The 17,386-nt window shown below is 34.3% G+C and overlaps 1 protein-coding gene across 28 annotated transcripts in view; it reads right to left on the bottom strand.

Annotated features, from left to right (window-relative positions):
• The window catches only part of RBFOX1 (RNA binding fox-1 homolog 1), a 2,692,248-nt gene that overhangs the window by 454,660 nt on the left and 2,220,202 nt on the right, over window positions 1-17,386 (bottom strand). The window lies entirely within an intron of this gene.

Here is a 17,386-nt window from a genome sequence, read left to right as displayed (position 1 = left end):
GGGTAGGAGGAGTTGACTCATCATCATTTCTTTTATAAATGAAATAACAGATTTGGTCTCTATCTACACATACACACAAACACACACAGACACATACACACTCCACATGTTTTTGGTTCAAATTTGTTATCTGGGGGAACTCTCAGTTTAGAAACATTCTACTGATGGAGTTCAACACTTTATTTTTAACATATAGTCTTAGCAAGTTACTGGGACACTGAGGTTAAGTTCTTTCCCAGGGTCACATATCAAAGGTTTTGACTATAACACAGAAAAACATACCTAATTCTAAGTTTTTTTTCCTAAAGTTGTGCTACTTCTCATAATATTTATTGGATTTGAATAAGTAACTCTGTTACCTTTGTGGATAAATTAAGCTAATATTACTCATTAATACAAATGAAATCTGATTAGCTAGCCAGTAGCCAGCAAGATTCTATAGTAATAGGACACACAACTGGTCATTTGTGGTATGGGAGAGAAGACCCCAAAAGTCTAGAGCATGAAGTTCTATTCATATAAGGCAGTTTAGGGGTAACTTAAGAGAAGAAATCAAGAAGATGAGGGAGTTTTGAAGTGGGGCACTGACTCAGCAAAGGGAACTCAAAAGATATAATCTGAAGGTAGTGAAGAAAACTTAATTGTGCTCAGGGCTAGTCTACAATTAGCTAAATCATCTTGGGAAGCATCAAAATGACTGAGGAAGTCATGCTCTGTCATATCTCAAGTGTAGGGTACGCTGTCTTAGCTTCCCTGGAGGCTCAATATACCTTTCTGGGTTAAAATGTTAGTTTTAATTTAGCATTTTACATTTACAAAGTAGCTTTCTTCCAAAAACCTACTGGGGCTAGACTGAGAATTTTTAATAATAAACACTATAACTTTAAATAATATGCTTTTAAAACATAATATAAAATGGAATTGAAAGAGAAAGCAAAAAAAAAAAAAAAAAAAGAAAGCACAAGGAAGAGTGATGAGAGGGAGAGATGAAAAAAGAAAGGAAGGAAGGATACTGAAAGCAGAGGGAGGATTTGATACCTTCAGTTTGTACATTTGGTTTGTCTATTTCATTCTAAATAACATACCTAATCAGTAAAGTCAATCACTAACTACCTCCTCTAGGGCCTTCAATAAACTTCCTTCAAATAATAAATACATCAGAGAAACTGACTTTACTTAGCAGTGCTGTTACAATGCAAACAGATTGATCTGAATGTTTGCTAAACCTAGGGAGGTTATCTTTATTAAGTGACTGTAGTCAGATAAGCAAAGATGAAGGACTATATAGCTAACAACAAAACATATTTTCCCAAATGAACTTCTATATTAATTAGCAGTTTTAATATTTTTGTCCCTCTGACACCACAAGTTCTGGTTCTGTACCTACTCCCACACTATTCCTTAGGATACTGAACTAAGAACACTGTATCTGAATGATATGACATGGAACTCAATGTGCTCCCAATTCCTATGGAATTTTGGGATTATTTTCCCAGTGCTAAGAATGTAATAGGTATTCAGGTATCATTTGAATTGAATTTTCATTGCAAAAATATTTTAAATAGAGAGAGAAAACTTGCAATCTTTCTTGAAGGCAGAAAAATGAAAAAGATGACCTTAATTCCCTTCAAATTTGTGGTTCTTTAGCTTGATAACTAAAGGGGAAGTTACAAAAAGCATGCTAACCACTGTCAAACACTGGCTATACCTTTACTGGGATTTGTAATCAGAAGTACATAAATTCAAATTCTGGTTTAGCCACTTACTACACTACTACACATGCAAGCTGAGCAAAAGTCATTTAACCTCTCTTGAGCTCAGATTTCTCAACTACAAAATTAAGGAGTTGGACAATTTCTCCTTCAGGATCTCTTCCAAGAAGAAATCTATGATCCTGTTATACCTTCGACTATATATAAAGGTTAGGAACAATAATCTCTACAAAACTCACTCCATTGCCTCATTATGCTGGAGGTTTCTTGGGGGCTGGTGAAGTATAATATCTAGCATATCTTACCAAGTTGTAAGGGTTTTGAGTACAGACTAAATAATCTAGTGGCAGATTGTGTACATGTCACCTGAAGATGAGCCTAGATAATTTTGGGAAGCATAGTCACCAAATGATATATGAATTTTTGTTACCCATAGTAATGTGTAGAGATCCCTACTAAAGATAGGATGTGAGCTGCATTGAAAAATCATTTTATACACACATATATACAGATTTAAAAAATAAATTTATGTATAAATATGTAAACACAGCATGTTGCAATAAATGTAGGGAAAGTTTATTTTATGTGTGTGTATATATATACATATGTACATGTATATACATAACTAGTCTCTCTATATACACAATATATGTATAAACACACACATATATACACACAGACATATTGTCTGCACAATAGGACTTTTATGAAAAGAGCCAGCTCTACCAATTGACTTTAGAGATTTAAACAGTGAGCCTTAGACCTGTTCCTTAGGCTAAATGAACATATTAAAGCTGAATTCAGTGATTGAGTTTTACTTACACACACATACACAGAGGAAACTTTCATATTCCTGCATTTAACTTTCATGACCTTAAGCATTCCTGAGATTTTATTAGTAACCTCATTTTCAATTTTGTGTTAGCAACCCATGTTCCACACTATTCATGATAAAGAGAGAAATGAGTCAAGAACAAGTTTGTGGAGGGCCTGGTATTCTACTAAGCATTTCAAGGATCTTTTCACTCTACCATTGTAAAAACTTTCTGTGCATTCTTTGCATATTTTCATTATTTGCCTTTAAAACTCAAGTTTTGTGTTGCAATTATGTCCCCAAAGTGTAGTGTAAGTTCTTTGAGCTCTAAGCCCAGGCATAAAGTAAATGATATGTCATAGGAAGAAAATAACAGTGTTGCATAAATTTTGTGCAGGAATGTCTGTAGCCATTATCAGCTATGTGTTTGTGATAAATGGAATCAATAAACCATTACATTTGCAAAAGGGAAGAAAGTATTTATGCTACTGTAGATTTCTTGTGTTATGAAAAGTGAACATTGATATAAATTTTGTTGTTGTTGTTGAGACATTAGCACAAAAGGCCACAGAATTCTAGGGAATTAGTAAGTAGTGAAGAAAAAATGTTTTGCCTGTTACCAGTTTTATTTTGTGCATTGCATTTTATGGGTTATTTCATGGTTACTGTGTTAGAAAAAGTAACTATTACCAGAATTAATGTTTTGTTATAAAGAAATATATGTAGAAAAGTTAATTTTCAGCAATTTCTATTGAAAGGTAGTTATAGGAACCTAAATCCCTATTTAATGTATTAACATTCATGTTTTAAATTTTCATGCTGTTTTCTAGGACTGACTATCAGTATTTGTATGTGTGTATGTATGTGTGTGGGTGTGGGTGGTTACATACATACATACATACATACACATACATACATACATACATACATCAACATTCTGCCTCAATCGAGGTGTTGAAAAAAAACAAACTTTGTTATAATTAAAACTCTCTGAGTCAATTTGTTGGATTATAATCTTTGCGACTCTTCCCTCCATCTTCCATTCTCCCTCAATTTTTCCAAAGCGTCTACTTTTAGAGAGCAAGCACCCAAGTGGACAAGATAGATGACGCCCAGGCTGACATCAGTGATTAGATTGATTTTATAATTCAGCCAAATATGGGAGCAAGTGTTGACAAGTAAACTTCAATCAGTTTGATTGCTTTAAGTGAGGCAGGCTGAGCAACCCAGGCAGAGGACTTTCTAATCATTACTGACTGGGTGGGAATCCCTTACCTTCTGAAATTCCTTGATGAGAACATGATGTACTTGGGAACATCTGTGGGATGCAGTAAGAAGCAGAGCCATAACTAGCATTTTTCACTCCCAAGAAAAGATTCATAAAACATGCCTGGGGCAAGTTCCACAAAACTCAGTGTGGGTGGAGCATCTGGTAGCTTCCAATTCTGTGGAGTTGTTTTTGGTAACTAAGTGCTAAACTCAGTTGTTTCTTCATTGCTGAAGCTGGGTAAGTAAGTGCAGTTAGGACACTCTAAATTTCCATACCCTCAGGCAAAGTCCCAATTGCCACAGCCTAGTTGCAACTCTGATAAGCAGTACTAACCTACTTTTAACTCAATTTCCTCCGGGCACAATAGGAAATTTTTATGAAAAGAGAAATCTTTACCATTTGACCTTGGAGACAATGAACCCTACTCCAGTTCCTTGGGGCAAATACACATATTAAACTTGAATTAAAAATGACTGAATTTTTCATATTCCATTTCAAGTGAATTAATACTTTCGTAATGATAAATAGACACTAATGTCTTCTTGGATGATTTAATTAATGTGTCTGTGTAAAAAGGAAATGATATTGCTACATTAAATCATTTAGAAGCACTTATGAATTTTATTTTTCCCCTATTTTAGCATATGTCTATTTATTATAGTGCTTGAATAAAAGCAACATATTTTTGCTCTTGTAGAATGTTTAAATAAAGACCTAAGTAATCATAAGCTAAGAAAACTTGACTATACCATTTATGAGCTTGAATAACAAGATATTTTCAAGTCTTAAAACTGTTTAAAATCACAAAGTCTAGATAGTAACTATCTGAGGTTAGATTTAAACTCAGATCTTCCTAACTCTGGGAGCAGAACTCTCTCTACTGAGCTGTGCCAGCTGAATCTCCAGAGAAAGTTTGTTGCAACCTAAACAATTAGCACAAAGTAGGCATCTAATGTTTGAAAATACTCTTCAGAGAAAGGGTTCAGGGAAGATTTCATGGAATAGGAGGTTTTCAAGTTGTATCTTAAATGATGTACTCAGGAGATTCAGTAAATGAAGAGGAAAAGGGAAAGCATCTGAGGCATAGAACAATATGAATAAAGTCAGAGAGACAAGAAAGAACAGTATATATTTGTAGGGCCTATCTTATCTTCAATCCTTCTCTATCTATAGATTCCTTCCATGTTGCCTGCAAAAAAAAAAAATAAAAAAAAAATCTAAGTCTCCCCCATTCTTAAAAATAAAAACAGAACTTTTCACTATTACATCTTATTATTCCCTCAAGCAATTACCTTATATTTCTTCTTTTTTTCTCAGCCAAACTCTTAAAGGAAGAAAAAAAACAAAACAAAACAGGCTATTTATATTATTGACTATTTTTTTCTCTTCTCATTTGCAGTTTCCATGCTGGATTCTGACTTCATCACTCAACTGAACTTGTACTCTCCAAAGTTACCTGCAATCTCTTCATTGTTAAATGTGGTGGCCTTTTCTTAGTTCTCATCCTTCTTGGTTGCTTGGTTCATGATTTCTTTTAGATAGTCTCTTCTTTGAGTTTTCATGACATTGCTCTTCTCATACTTCTCAGGATACAATCTTCTTTGTTATTTATGATCTATATCATGTGTTCATCAAGCCTCTGTGATGGGTCTTCTCTCAACCTCTCCTCTCCCCCAAATTCTCTTACTTGTTGACCTCAACTGCTCATGTTTTTATTTTTTATTTTAGAAAGTATTTTTCTCTATATGCAAGACTTAGATCTATATATCCATTTCAAGTTTCATTACTGAACTCTAGTCTAGGCACCAAATATGTATTGAACATTTGAAGAGGGACTCCTAGGAACAACTCAAACTGAATATGTATAAAACAGATGTCATTATCTATCCCAGAGAACCCTCATTTCTGTCTAATTTGCATAGCTCTATTGAAAGTACTTCATTCTTCCATTGTTATTCTTTAATCTTCACTGTCCTTCACCCAATACATGTTTCAATCCACCTTCCACAAGAATGCCAAAACCATTTTCTTTAAGTGCGGTTATGATCATGTCACATATAGTGGGGAAATGGGGCAACCCCAATAGCTCTTTATTGCTTCTAGAATTATATGCATGTTTATTTTTTAAAAACTTTTCACAGCTTTCACAACACTCATTTCTCATTTGATCTCCACAACAGTCACATGAAGTAGACAAAATTATTATCTTCATTTTTATAGATGAGGAAACTGACAGAGATAGAGGTAAGATGACTTTGCCCAGAATCACACAGTTAGTAGGTATCTGGAGCAGCATTTAAACTTAGGTGCGCCTGACTTCAAGTCCAGTGTTCTATCTATTATTCCACTTAGCTGCCTAAAAACTTCATTACAAAGTTTTTCTTAACACAATTTTCAAATCTGTATCTTTTCAACTTCTACTGAAGTTGCTGCTTTAGAGAAGAACTTTAATGTTGGTCAGTCATTTTTCAGTCATGTCTGACGCTCCATGACCCCATTTGGGATTTTCTTGGAAGAGATACTAAAATGGTTTGCTATTTCTTTCTCCAGCTGAGATGAAACTGAGAAAACTGAGGAAAACCACATTCAATAACTTGCTCAGGATCACACAGCTAGTTAGTGTGTGAGACCAGATTTGAACTCACAAAAATAACTCCAGGTCCGGAGCTCTATCCACTGAGACACATAGCTGCCCACTCCAATTAATAGCCTCTCCATTAATTAAGCCTTTTTCAAAAGGCAGCCATGATACTGGTTCTTTAAAACTGTTTTGTTTAATAGTATAGAAGTGATATAAAATTTGTGCAAGTCAGCTTCCCCATCCATTGATCAGGGGTAGAGGCAGGGTAGGTTAAATTTTAGTTTCCTAGGTCTACAAGGCAGCATGGAATTTTGAAGAAATTGGAAGAAGAAGCCATGTTGGAGCTGAGTTATGCATGACACAAACCCTTTAAAAATAAAAATTATAAAGAATCCACGAAGGAAAATGCAATCCATTTCCAGAGAAAGAACTGATAAATATAAATATATATGGTATAGTTTTACATATGTTTATAACTCTGGACTTCTCTGGTACAAGATAGAGAGGGAGGGAAACATTACAAATTAAAATATTAAAAAATTATTTTAATTTAATTTAAAAATATACAGCACAGCATGATGTGGAACTTACATGAGAAAGAGAGAAAGTGTAATTGGCTGAGGTAGGAATTTGATGCTCCGACTGTGCCAACTATGCCCTCTAGGCCTTGAGGCATCTAAATTCTGCTCTTATTTCTGCCCTGTGATCCTGCTGTTATCCCCAATCCTTGATCTTCTCTGTCTCTGCTCTACCTCTATTGTTTTCAGCAATTACAGTAACTATTAAACTTTACCAAATAAATTCCAAAATCATACCTGAAGAATCTGTACACTGTTCTGGTTTAAATAAATGCACTTATCTCACTTAAATTACTTATGGATTATAACACAGATTATTGAATTTTTTATCTATCGCTTGGGTTTGGGGTCCATTATTAATGATGACCATATTTTCTTAACCTAAAATAATTAAGACAGGTAGCTTGACAAAGGATTTTTCAAAATGTCTCAGCAAAAGTAAACTCTTCTCTAGAAATTGCAACTGTCCCTGAACACCCAGGATAGGTGGTCACCATATTTAGATCTAAATAACTGTTAGCCAATGCAAGTACCATGAAATGCTCATGGATTAAGAGATCGTGGGAATGGATCTCAGATGAAGGAAATTAGAGAAGTGAACAAGACAGACTTAGACTAGGGAGGAGAGAAGAAACAGGGTCTTGCTAAGTGTACCCAGCAGGAGATTGGGACAGGAGAGTAGCAGTGGGAGAAGCCCACTAATATCTTTTTATTGAAAAAAAATTTTTTTTTTTTTTTTACTATGCACTAAATTAATTTGCTTCCGTCTGCTGAAAACATACAAGTGCTAATATGACCTCTAAACTTTTAAAACCCGAATAAAACTGTGGATTTTATCCTGATTATGGCTCTGACCATATATAAATTAACATTACACATGTGCATGCACACACACACACACACACACACACACACAGAAGTACACCCCTTAAAAATCTAATTATACTCTTCAGGGAAAGGAAAGAAAGGGAACAAACATTTATTTAATGCCCACTATATGCCAGGCACTGTGCTAAATACTTTTTACAAATATTATCTCATTTGATCTATCACACTCTGTAAGAGCAATTTCTGAATTAATTTGAAATACAACCATTTTTTACATCTTCTTAAAATTAAAGAAGTGACTATAACCTATAAGTTAATTTCTTTTGAATCTTTCAAGCACAATGAACTACTTAAAATTATCCCTCTTACCTGAAAAAGAAAAAAATCCACAGAGAGTTGCTGTTAGATGTTAATAACTTTAAAAATGTCCAATACAAAAACATTAGTGAGTTGGCATGAACTAAAGGCTTTAATTAAATAACTGCAATTAGATGTTTGAATGCATAATTTGCTCAGTGAACTGCAAATTCCCTAATACCAGGGAGAATCACGTGGTTCTTACAACCCAGTTCAAAGGGCCAAAGGTGATTCAGTCTTTCATTGGGCCAGATCCATTACTTAAGCTGTGGGGAAGTACAATAAATACCACCATTAAAACAAAGATTCCAGGTTCTAGCTAATGAGCTTGAAAACAGAATTGTGATTTAAGTTAGAGGTAGGGCAAGCTATTTTTAATGGTGTTAAAATAATCTGTATATTTCTTTGGTAAAAATGGCATTTGAACAGAGAAGCAGTTCATGATCAAAATCATATGTAAAGACTGTGAGCTATCTGTAAACATCATTCTTTCAAGAAAATATAAATTCAACTCACCAAAACTTTATTGTCTTTCTACTACTGGCAAGTTAAAAAAAAATATTAAAAATAAGCCCTGTCCTCAGGAAGCATACTTTCTAAAGAGGAAGAAAACATATAAGATAAGAAAGCAGGAGATAACTTGAAAGGAGAAAATACTCTTAACAATTAAGGGATATGAACTAAGCCTTGAATGATGCTAAGAATTTCAGGAGATAGAGATTCAGAGGGAGAAGATTCCAGTCTATTGGAATTGCCTCAACTTCATATTTTAAGTAAAATGCTGTTGAGAAAGAAAACCTAATATGCCAAAATGGGCCAGAACTGCATATTGCATAAGATTTTTTTCAAAGTCATACTGTCTTGGAACATCACTACAAAGGGGCTTTCTCCACTTCTTCAAAATAAATCTAGAGATTCCTTTTTTTTTCCTCAGACAGTGGGTGCTAAGTCACAGCTTCAGGGAAAGCCTGCATATAGTAAGAAATGACACTTACAAGCCAGCCAAGGGTACCATCCCACATCAATCTGTGCTCTTGGCTCCATCTGCAGTATGTTGCCAATGCACAGGTCTATTCTTAGTGGAGGTCACTACACAGGCAAAAACACTTAGCAAAAGACTGCTAAATCAGTCCTCATTCCTCTGTCCATGTAAAAGGAGTTAATATCTTCCAATCAAAAATGCTCAAATGAGAAAGCAGGATGAAAGGGGCCCTCAATGATGGTTCTCTGGATTGCTATAATTGTAAAGAGAACATTTTAAACATGTGTTTTAATTAAATGAAAAATTATGAATCCTCCTGAAAACATGACTCTTCTTAAACATTGGGTATATTTAAAGGGGAACGCCGATATACATACAGCAATATTTATGCATTGAGTTTCCTACTAGGAAACTGCTAGTAATGATTAAAACATGTTTGTATTTTTCTTGGCTTTTTTGTTTGTTGTTTTTTGTGAGTCAAAAGTTACTAGTGTCACAACTAAATTCATGAAATCATAACACAACTCAGGGAATATCATGGAAATGTCAAGGATGATCAGTACAAGCAATCTCTATGAAATCCATATAAATTCAAACTAAAAAAATATTTATTAAGCACCTTTTATGTGCAAGGCTATGTCTTAGGTATTAGGGATAAAAATAAATAATCTTTGTCCTCAAAGAACTCAGAGTATACTAAGGTATGTATTATGCACATAGGAAAAATAAATACAAAGTAATGTTGGGGTAAGGAGAATACCTAAAACTTAAGTTGGAAGGAATAATCAATACTTTTCTAGGTTAGTCATAGCATACATATGAAATAAAGAGGGAAAGAATATCATGGTGGAAAAATACTGACCACTCTGCCAAGAAAAAATATAGAGCATGAATAAATAATGGATCTAACTTAAAGCATTGTATAATGATTTATATGGCATGGATGTAGAGTTGAAACATTGCATTGTCTCTGTTAGGGACCTAATTCATTACAATTTGTATGTACTTAGTGCAAAACAGACTAACCCATATTTACAGATACTAATTCAAGTTGATAATTCAGCTTTCTCCTCATTCAAATATATATATATATATTTAGTGATATAAAAGATGACATGCAAAACCCAAACAAAAGATTCCTCTGAACTCTCTTAGTGACAGATGACATCACCTACTCTATGAAGTCTATAGACTAAGAATCTCCTGCAGTGACATAGAAAGAAAAATGAAAAATCTAGTCATCCATAGCAAAGAAACAGTGGAGGAAAAGCCTGTGGTGTCTAGATATAGAATGGGAAGTGATAAATACTTGAGTTAACGTATATCAAGACTGGTATCTCTCTTTTTTTGTCTCTGTCTTTCCAGAGTAGGTGCTGTTGATAGATTCTTGTTTGGAGCAAAGATTGAGAAGTAGGAGAGGATAGAACTAGATCATATTGGAGACACTATGTTTTTTTTGTTTTGTTTTTTAACATTCACTCTTATAAAATGTTCTGTTCCAAAATTTTCTCCCTCCCTTCCCCCATCTCCTCCCCTACACAACAAGTAATTTAATATATGTTAAACATATGAAATTATTTTTCCCCTGAGGCAATATAGCTAGTAAGTATCTGAGACCATATTTGAACTCAGGAAGATGAGTCTGACTTCAGACCCAGCATTCTATGTACCATCTAACTAGTATAGGAAACAGTGGCTAAAAATTGACCAAAAAAAAATGAGGTAGGTTCATTCTTAGTAAAAATTGTAGACAATATCAAGAGCCCAGGTAGCCTTCTGGTACTGGAGAGATAAAAAAGAGAAAAAAGAGTCTTCTAGTATATTCAATAGATCCTTAATGCAGGAATTATGAGAAGTTATGAAATTATTTCACCCTTAGATTCTCCTAATCTGCTCATTTCTCCCAGAACCTCTATTTTAAGGAGAAAGTTCAAGCCAATCATGCCATCATTCTTTTCCAGGATACAATTCTGATTCTTTTAGACTCTTATTACAAAGCCTGTATAAAGGTATATCCAGTGTACAAAAATGTTTGTAACAGCCCTTTATGTAATGGCAAAGAACTGGAAACTGAATGGATGCCCATCAGTTGGAGAATGGCTGAATAAGTTATGGTATATGAATATAATGGAATATTATTGTTCTGTAAGAAATGATCAACAGGATGATTTCAGAAAGGCCTGGAGAGACTTACAGGAACTAATGCTGAGTGAAGTGAGTACAACCAATAGAACATTGTACACAGCAACAAGATTATACGACGATCAATTCTGATGGATGTGGCTCTTTTCTATATCAAGGTGATTCAGATCAGTTTCAATGATCTTGTGATAAATAGAGCCATCTGCACCCAGGACTGTGGGGACTGATTATGGAATACAAATAGTATTTTCACCTTTTTTTGTTTTGTTTTGTTTTTTGTTTGCATTTTGTTTTCTTTTTCATTTTTTTTTTCCTTTTTGATTTGATTTTTCTTGTATAACATAATTGTGGAAATATGTTAAGAGTTGCACATATTGGGGCAGCTAGATGGCGCAGAGTACCACCCCTGAAGTCAGGAAGACCTGAGTTCAAATTTGATCTCAGACACTTAAGACTTCCTAGCTGTGTGACTCTAGGCAAGTCACTTAACCCCTAATTGCCTCAGGGGAAAAATAATTTCATATGTTTAACATATATTAAATTACTTGTTGTGTAGGGGAGGAGATAGGGGAAGGGAGGGAGAAAATTTTGGAACAGAACATTTTATAAGAGTGAATGTTAAAAAAAAAAGAGTGAATGTTGAAAGCTATCTATGCATGTGTTTTGAAAATAAAAAACTTTAAAAAGTAATCAATGTAATGATGATAGCTAAATAAAAAAGATAATCCAATAAAAATAAAGGGATGTAATATACCTTCATCTCTTTCCCCCCAATTTTTTCTGTTCTGTTGATATCCTCCATTAGACTATAATCTTCTTGATGACAAGGACTGTCTTTTTTGCTTCTGTTTGCATTGTCAGTGCTTAGCACGGTGTCTAGAATATAGTAGATAAGTTTAATGAATGCTTTGTGACATCAGGAAATCACCTATAATGAGAAAGTGTAGATTGATTTCAGTTTGTGCTGATAGCAAGAGTACCCTATCAATAAAATAATTGATTCATCAAAGTATGAATGAGAAGGTGATTCTCTACTGTAGAGGTAATGCGAGGTCCAAATCTTTTTATTCTCCAAGCCAAACTGTAAATTATTTCAAATAATGCTTCACCACAGATTTATTGCTTGAATTTTATTTATAGAGCTACTACAAAGATAAATTTGAGATTAAAATAGGCTTGAAAATCAAATTATTTCATGGCTATGTGATGCCTTTGAAATCTATTCAGATCTATCTTATATTGGCCACTATATTTCAAACTATAAACTATCCAGTAATAGCAAGAAATATAAACATGATATTTCATGAGTCAATGTGTTATATATGTCTGTCTGGTCCACAATATCCAGTGATCACCCTAAATTGGCTTAGGGGTTTACACCTGCACATATCCCAATGCAAAATCCTAAACTTGCAGCAAAAAAGGGGGGGGGAAGGCAAGAGAATTCATGCATTTTCCTTCCTTGTTCTAATATAGATGTAATAATTGATTTATGTGCTGCCCCCCCTTCCTTTTGTTAGAATTGATTTCTTCAGCTGACAAAGAGCTTTCTTCAGTCACTTTGTGGGGTAAGAACTAGATGAATTTAAAAATTGTCTTAGTTCTCTAAACTGGAACTTTGGGGAAGTATTTTTTAAGCATACATTGTTGCTGTATCCCTGATGGCATCTTTGTTTCTAATCTATCTAATCTTGATATTACAATGAGTGGAATAAAAAATAAGAATAAATAAAAGTTTTGTTTTTTGTTTTTTTTTTTTTTCCCTGAACAGAAGCAGAAAAGAGCAATGTATGTTTAGGGAAACATACGTTCAGGAATAGTCTAGATTGACTTAAGAGTCCTAGGGCAGAGTATGGGAAGGAGAAGGATAAAAAAGTAACTTAAGTTATATATTAAAAATAAATAATGTTATTACAATAAAAAAGAAAAGTAAGTTAGCACCAGAGAGTAATAAGAAGCAAAATCTAGGTAATAAATAATGTTGAAAATAGGAAAAAAAAATAACATTTTACCAGATGCTATCTTGAGTTTCCTTGTAAATTAAAGTTTCTCTTTTTTCCTTTCCATCTCCATTCATCCTCTCTAACTGTGTCACATCCAAAATGTTCTTCACCAGATAGGTAAAATTAATTCTTTGCCAATTAATTTACTTTTCATTTCTAATAGTCTCTCCAGGGGTCATGCTGCCACCGTGGCACATTCAATTCCCCCTTCTTCAAGGCAATTGAAGAAGTTGTTCTAGATCTTGTCTAGGTTTTCCTTTGCTTTGAATGTCACAGACTGGGCGCAGATGCCACAGTGAAGAAGTAATTTCCCGGTGATGGCATATGCTTATTGGCATATTCCATTGACATTTGTGTTTGCTCTTGTTATGCTTGCCCCTAGGATGCTTTAGTGGCTTGGTAGTAGCAAAGAATTTTGTGTGCTCCTGGGCCCCATACTCAAGTTTCATCCACCACTGGTTCAACTGACTGCTGCTAGGACTGGCCTTTGTTAGTCAGAGAAATGACTACCATTCTCTTATGACATCCCTATGTCAGGTATTTTGTTATCATCATGAATCCAAATCCTAGTCCAACCCCTGTGGAAAGGACTGTGCTCACACAGAAGCCATTTATAGAAAATTGCCATGAATCAGAGTAAGTCTAGCCATCTCATTTAAGTAAAACAGCTTTCACTTTCTTCACATTTGAACTATTAATATCTTCAGGTTATTGATCTGACAATGGATGACTATGAAAAACCAAGGTGCACACTACTTGCTCTTTCATCTGAATGAAAGTTCAATTACTGGTGAATTATATCACCCAATGTACCCTCAGCATATTTCCTATCCTAGTAAAATTAAAATTTTAGAACTGTTAAATTATTTCTTAAAACAACCACCAAAACCTATCTAGAAACACCACTATTCAAAAAGTAACTATGACTGGCTACCTTACAACAATGCAGTTTCCAGTTTAGAAAGATCAGTTTACATGACAGTAATTACTAAAACAGATGGGCATGGAGCCAACCATGGTATTATTATGACAACGTGCTGAATGCATCTGGGAGTCATAGAGCAGAAAGGCACTGTGCCAGATTGATTGCATGGCAGCTAAGAATACTATTGATGGCCATTTGCTGTACAATCTTCGTATATCTAAACAACAACAACAAAACAATGCAATATCCATGCTAAAATGGCAAAGGAAGAGCTGGTAGACAATATCACACACAGTCACAGGTTATTTATTTATTTTTCCTGTAGAGCATTCAAGATTTCATGTCACCTGTTTACTTTTTGTGTTCTTAGCTATCCTATAAGTCTTGTTTCAAACCTAGCTGCCTTTTGTTAGCTAGGATACCATATCAGGAATTGGTGGGTGCAATCCCCTGAGCTGTAGGTGGTACATGAACATGCTGCTTCACTTAAAATAGTCCCACCCCCAGTCCTATTTAAAATAAAAGGATGATAAAAATGGAACTACTTATTACTGACCACTGTTAACATGTTCCTTTGTTTTCTTATGAGAGCCAAGAAGAATCACTGCATATGTTTCTCTTTCTCTTTCAAAAAATTTAAACCACTACAACAAAGTTATCAAGAAAAACAAACAAGGAAAGCCTTTAATTTCTAAAATGATAAACAGCTTAGTCAAAGACTTGATACCCTGTTGCTGGAATCATTTTTTATTTTAAGCATGGTTCAAATGAAATGTGCAACTTATACACGAGTCTATTTCTAGTCACTAATCAGCTATGGCAAAATAGAGTAAATGCATTTTTCTAATTAATATTGAAATTGGCCATCATTAAATGGAATGCTAACAGTGAGGCTGGGCAGATAATGATCAATATTCACATGAATCATGCTGCTGCATTGATTAATAGCCTTCAATTATAAAACAAAAAACACACAAAAACTCTAGTATGCATATAATAAAGCATTATTTTTAGTTCAGGATGATACATCATGTTATTTAGATATGAACTTTTTAATTATGAACAAGTCTTAATAAATAAATTACTTATAAGAGAAAGGGATGACATTTCCTTCTGTGTCCCTCAACAGGATATTCGTAATATCATATGAGAGGGCAGCCTCACAATTAATTTTAGAAGATGCGTTCATTTTCTATACATGGCTGCCTGTTGACCCCTTTGGCAAAAAACCAAAAAAGCTCTCTCTCTCTCCCATTAATTATATATATATAGGATAAAATTATCCTCTATCAGTTTTCCCCCTAAACTTTTAATTTCCCCCTTTGTAGAAGGAACAAATGAAGTATGGAAGTATATTGCATGAATGAAAAATTTTCAATTTTTTTCTAGATAGTATGGTACAACAGGCATTAAGCTAGCCAGAATAACCTAGGTTCAAGCACTGATATTAATACATGTTGGCTGGGTGTGTGTCCCTGACAAAATCACTGAAATTCCTGCTCTAATAATACTTTTTAAGATTCTAAATAATAGCAGAATAGGTAACATTAATCTGAGTTAACAGAAGGAGTTTCCTCACCTGGGAGTTTCCTGTATGTATGAAAGCACAAGTCAGGTTCCTATTCCACTTCTCTACCTACCACTTATTTGAAGCTTAAGTTAGCTAGTTGATTGTCCTTAGTTCCACTCTAAGAGGCAATTATTAGGCACCCACCATGTGCAAAAAGAAGTAGTAGATGCTGGGAAAGACAAAGAGTAGTCGATGAGTACTAACATTGTATTGAAGGAGAATCTAGCTGACATACATTTACTCTGTACATCCATTTTAAACTTGACAATATGCTTTACATATGCTATTTTATTGAATCCTCATAGCAAGCATTTTGGTTGACACTATGGGGGTTATAATCCCCATTTTATAGATGAGGGCATTTAGACTCAGAAATGCCCATAAAAGTCCCACATCTGAAAAGCATCAGAAGCATAATTCAAGCTGGGGCCTGATTCACCCCTGGATTCTGTGACTCCATCTGTTTCTATACCTGGAAGGGGTTAGCCAAGCCATAGAGCCAAAGTCCTCAGTTTTAAAGCTGATTCTGGCTCTCTGTTCAGGCTTTGTTAGCTTCCTGACTCCTATATGCTTCCACTATTCCCTCACACGCAAAATGAAAATCTGCATCTTAGAACTTTTTGTTCCTTCTCCTAAGGAATAAATGACATTGTAAAAATGCTCTGAAAATATAATATGTAAAGTGAATGTTTATTATTAGTGCCACTAGCACTACTAACGTGTGAATTTCATGTGTATAAAAAAACAACCCTTTGATGTTTTAATATTCTACCTTCAAATGAGCCATGTCTTCCAAAGAATTCCACCATGACACTTCCACTTACATAGCAAAATCTCATTAGACATTCCTTTTTTCTGACTGCAGCTGAAGAAATAAATTTCTTGGATCCAAGCTATAACTATAAAAGCAAGTTTACAATAGGTCTCTGAAAGTGGAATTGGAAGATGTTCTTGAATAATTCTTATGGGATATATAAAATTTCTATCCATTAAATGTTAAAAAACATCCACGCTCCTAAAATGGGATGTCTTGCTTTTTTTGGAAATGGAAAATGACTTTGAATTTAGTCTATTACTCAGCTTCCGATTTCTACATTGAAAATGAACAACGATTGGAGGGATTTGGTGAAACAGCAAGTTCTCTTTGAAAAACTGTGGCATTATTTTTTTTTTTTTTTTTTTTTTTTTGCCTCCAGGTAACTTTTTTATGTGCTTAAGAAGATTCTAGATATAGAGTTTGTATTGCAAACTAAAAAGAAAACTTAGGTAGGGCTTTTTCCTCTCTTCTTACCTATCTCTCATATATTTGCTCCCTGTCCTTCACACGAACATAGCCACTATCCTAGTTTGCCTACTATTTGACATCCACATAAACTATACTACTAGAATCTTTCTAGCCTTTCTACCTATTATTCTCTCTCCACCTCAGTTCATCTTTTATGTTGGTGCTAGGACATTTTTTTCTAATGTCACATTCATGTCATGTCATTTATGTCCTCAAAACCCTTCAATGATTATTTCCTAGTTGTGTATTCTTGGACAAGTCCTTTAATATTTATTGTCCCTTTTTCCTTATCTATGAAATGAAGAGGTTGGATTCAATGATTTCTAAGGTCCTATTAAG

This window comes from Sminthopsis crassicaudata, chromosome 1 (genome assembly GCF_048593235.1).
Source record: "Sminthopsis crassicaudata isolate SCR6 chromosome 1, ASM4859323v1, whole genome shotgun sequence".
Lineage (NCBI taxonomy): Eukaryota > Metazoa > Chordata > Mammalia > Dasyuromorphia > Dasyuridae > Sminthopsis > Sminthopsis crassicaudata.
Note: the sequence above shows the minus strand (reverse complement) of the source record. Positions and strands in the feature narration are given on the sequence as shown.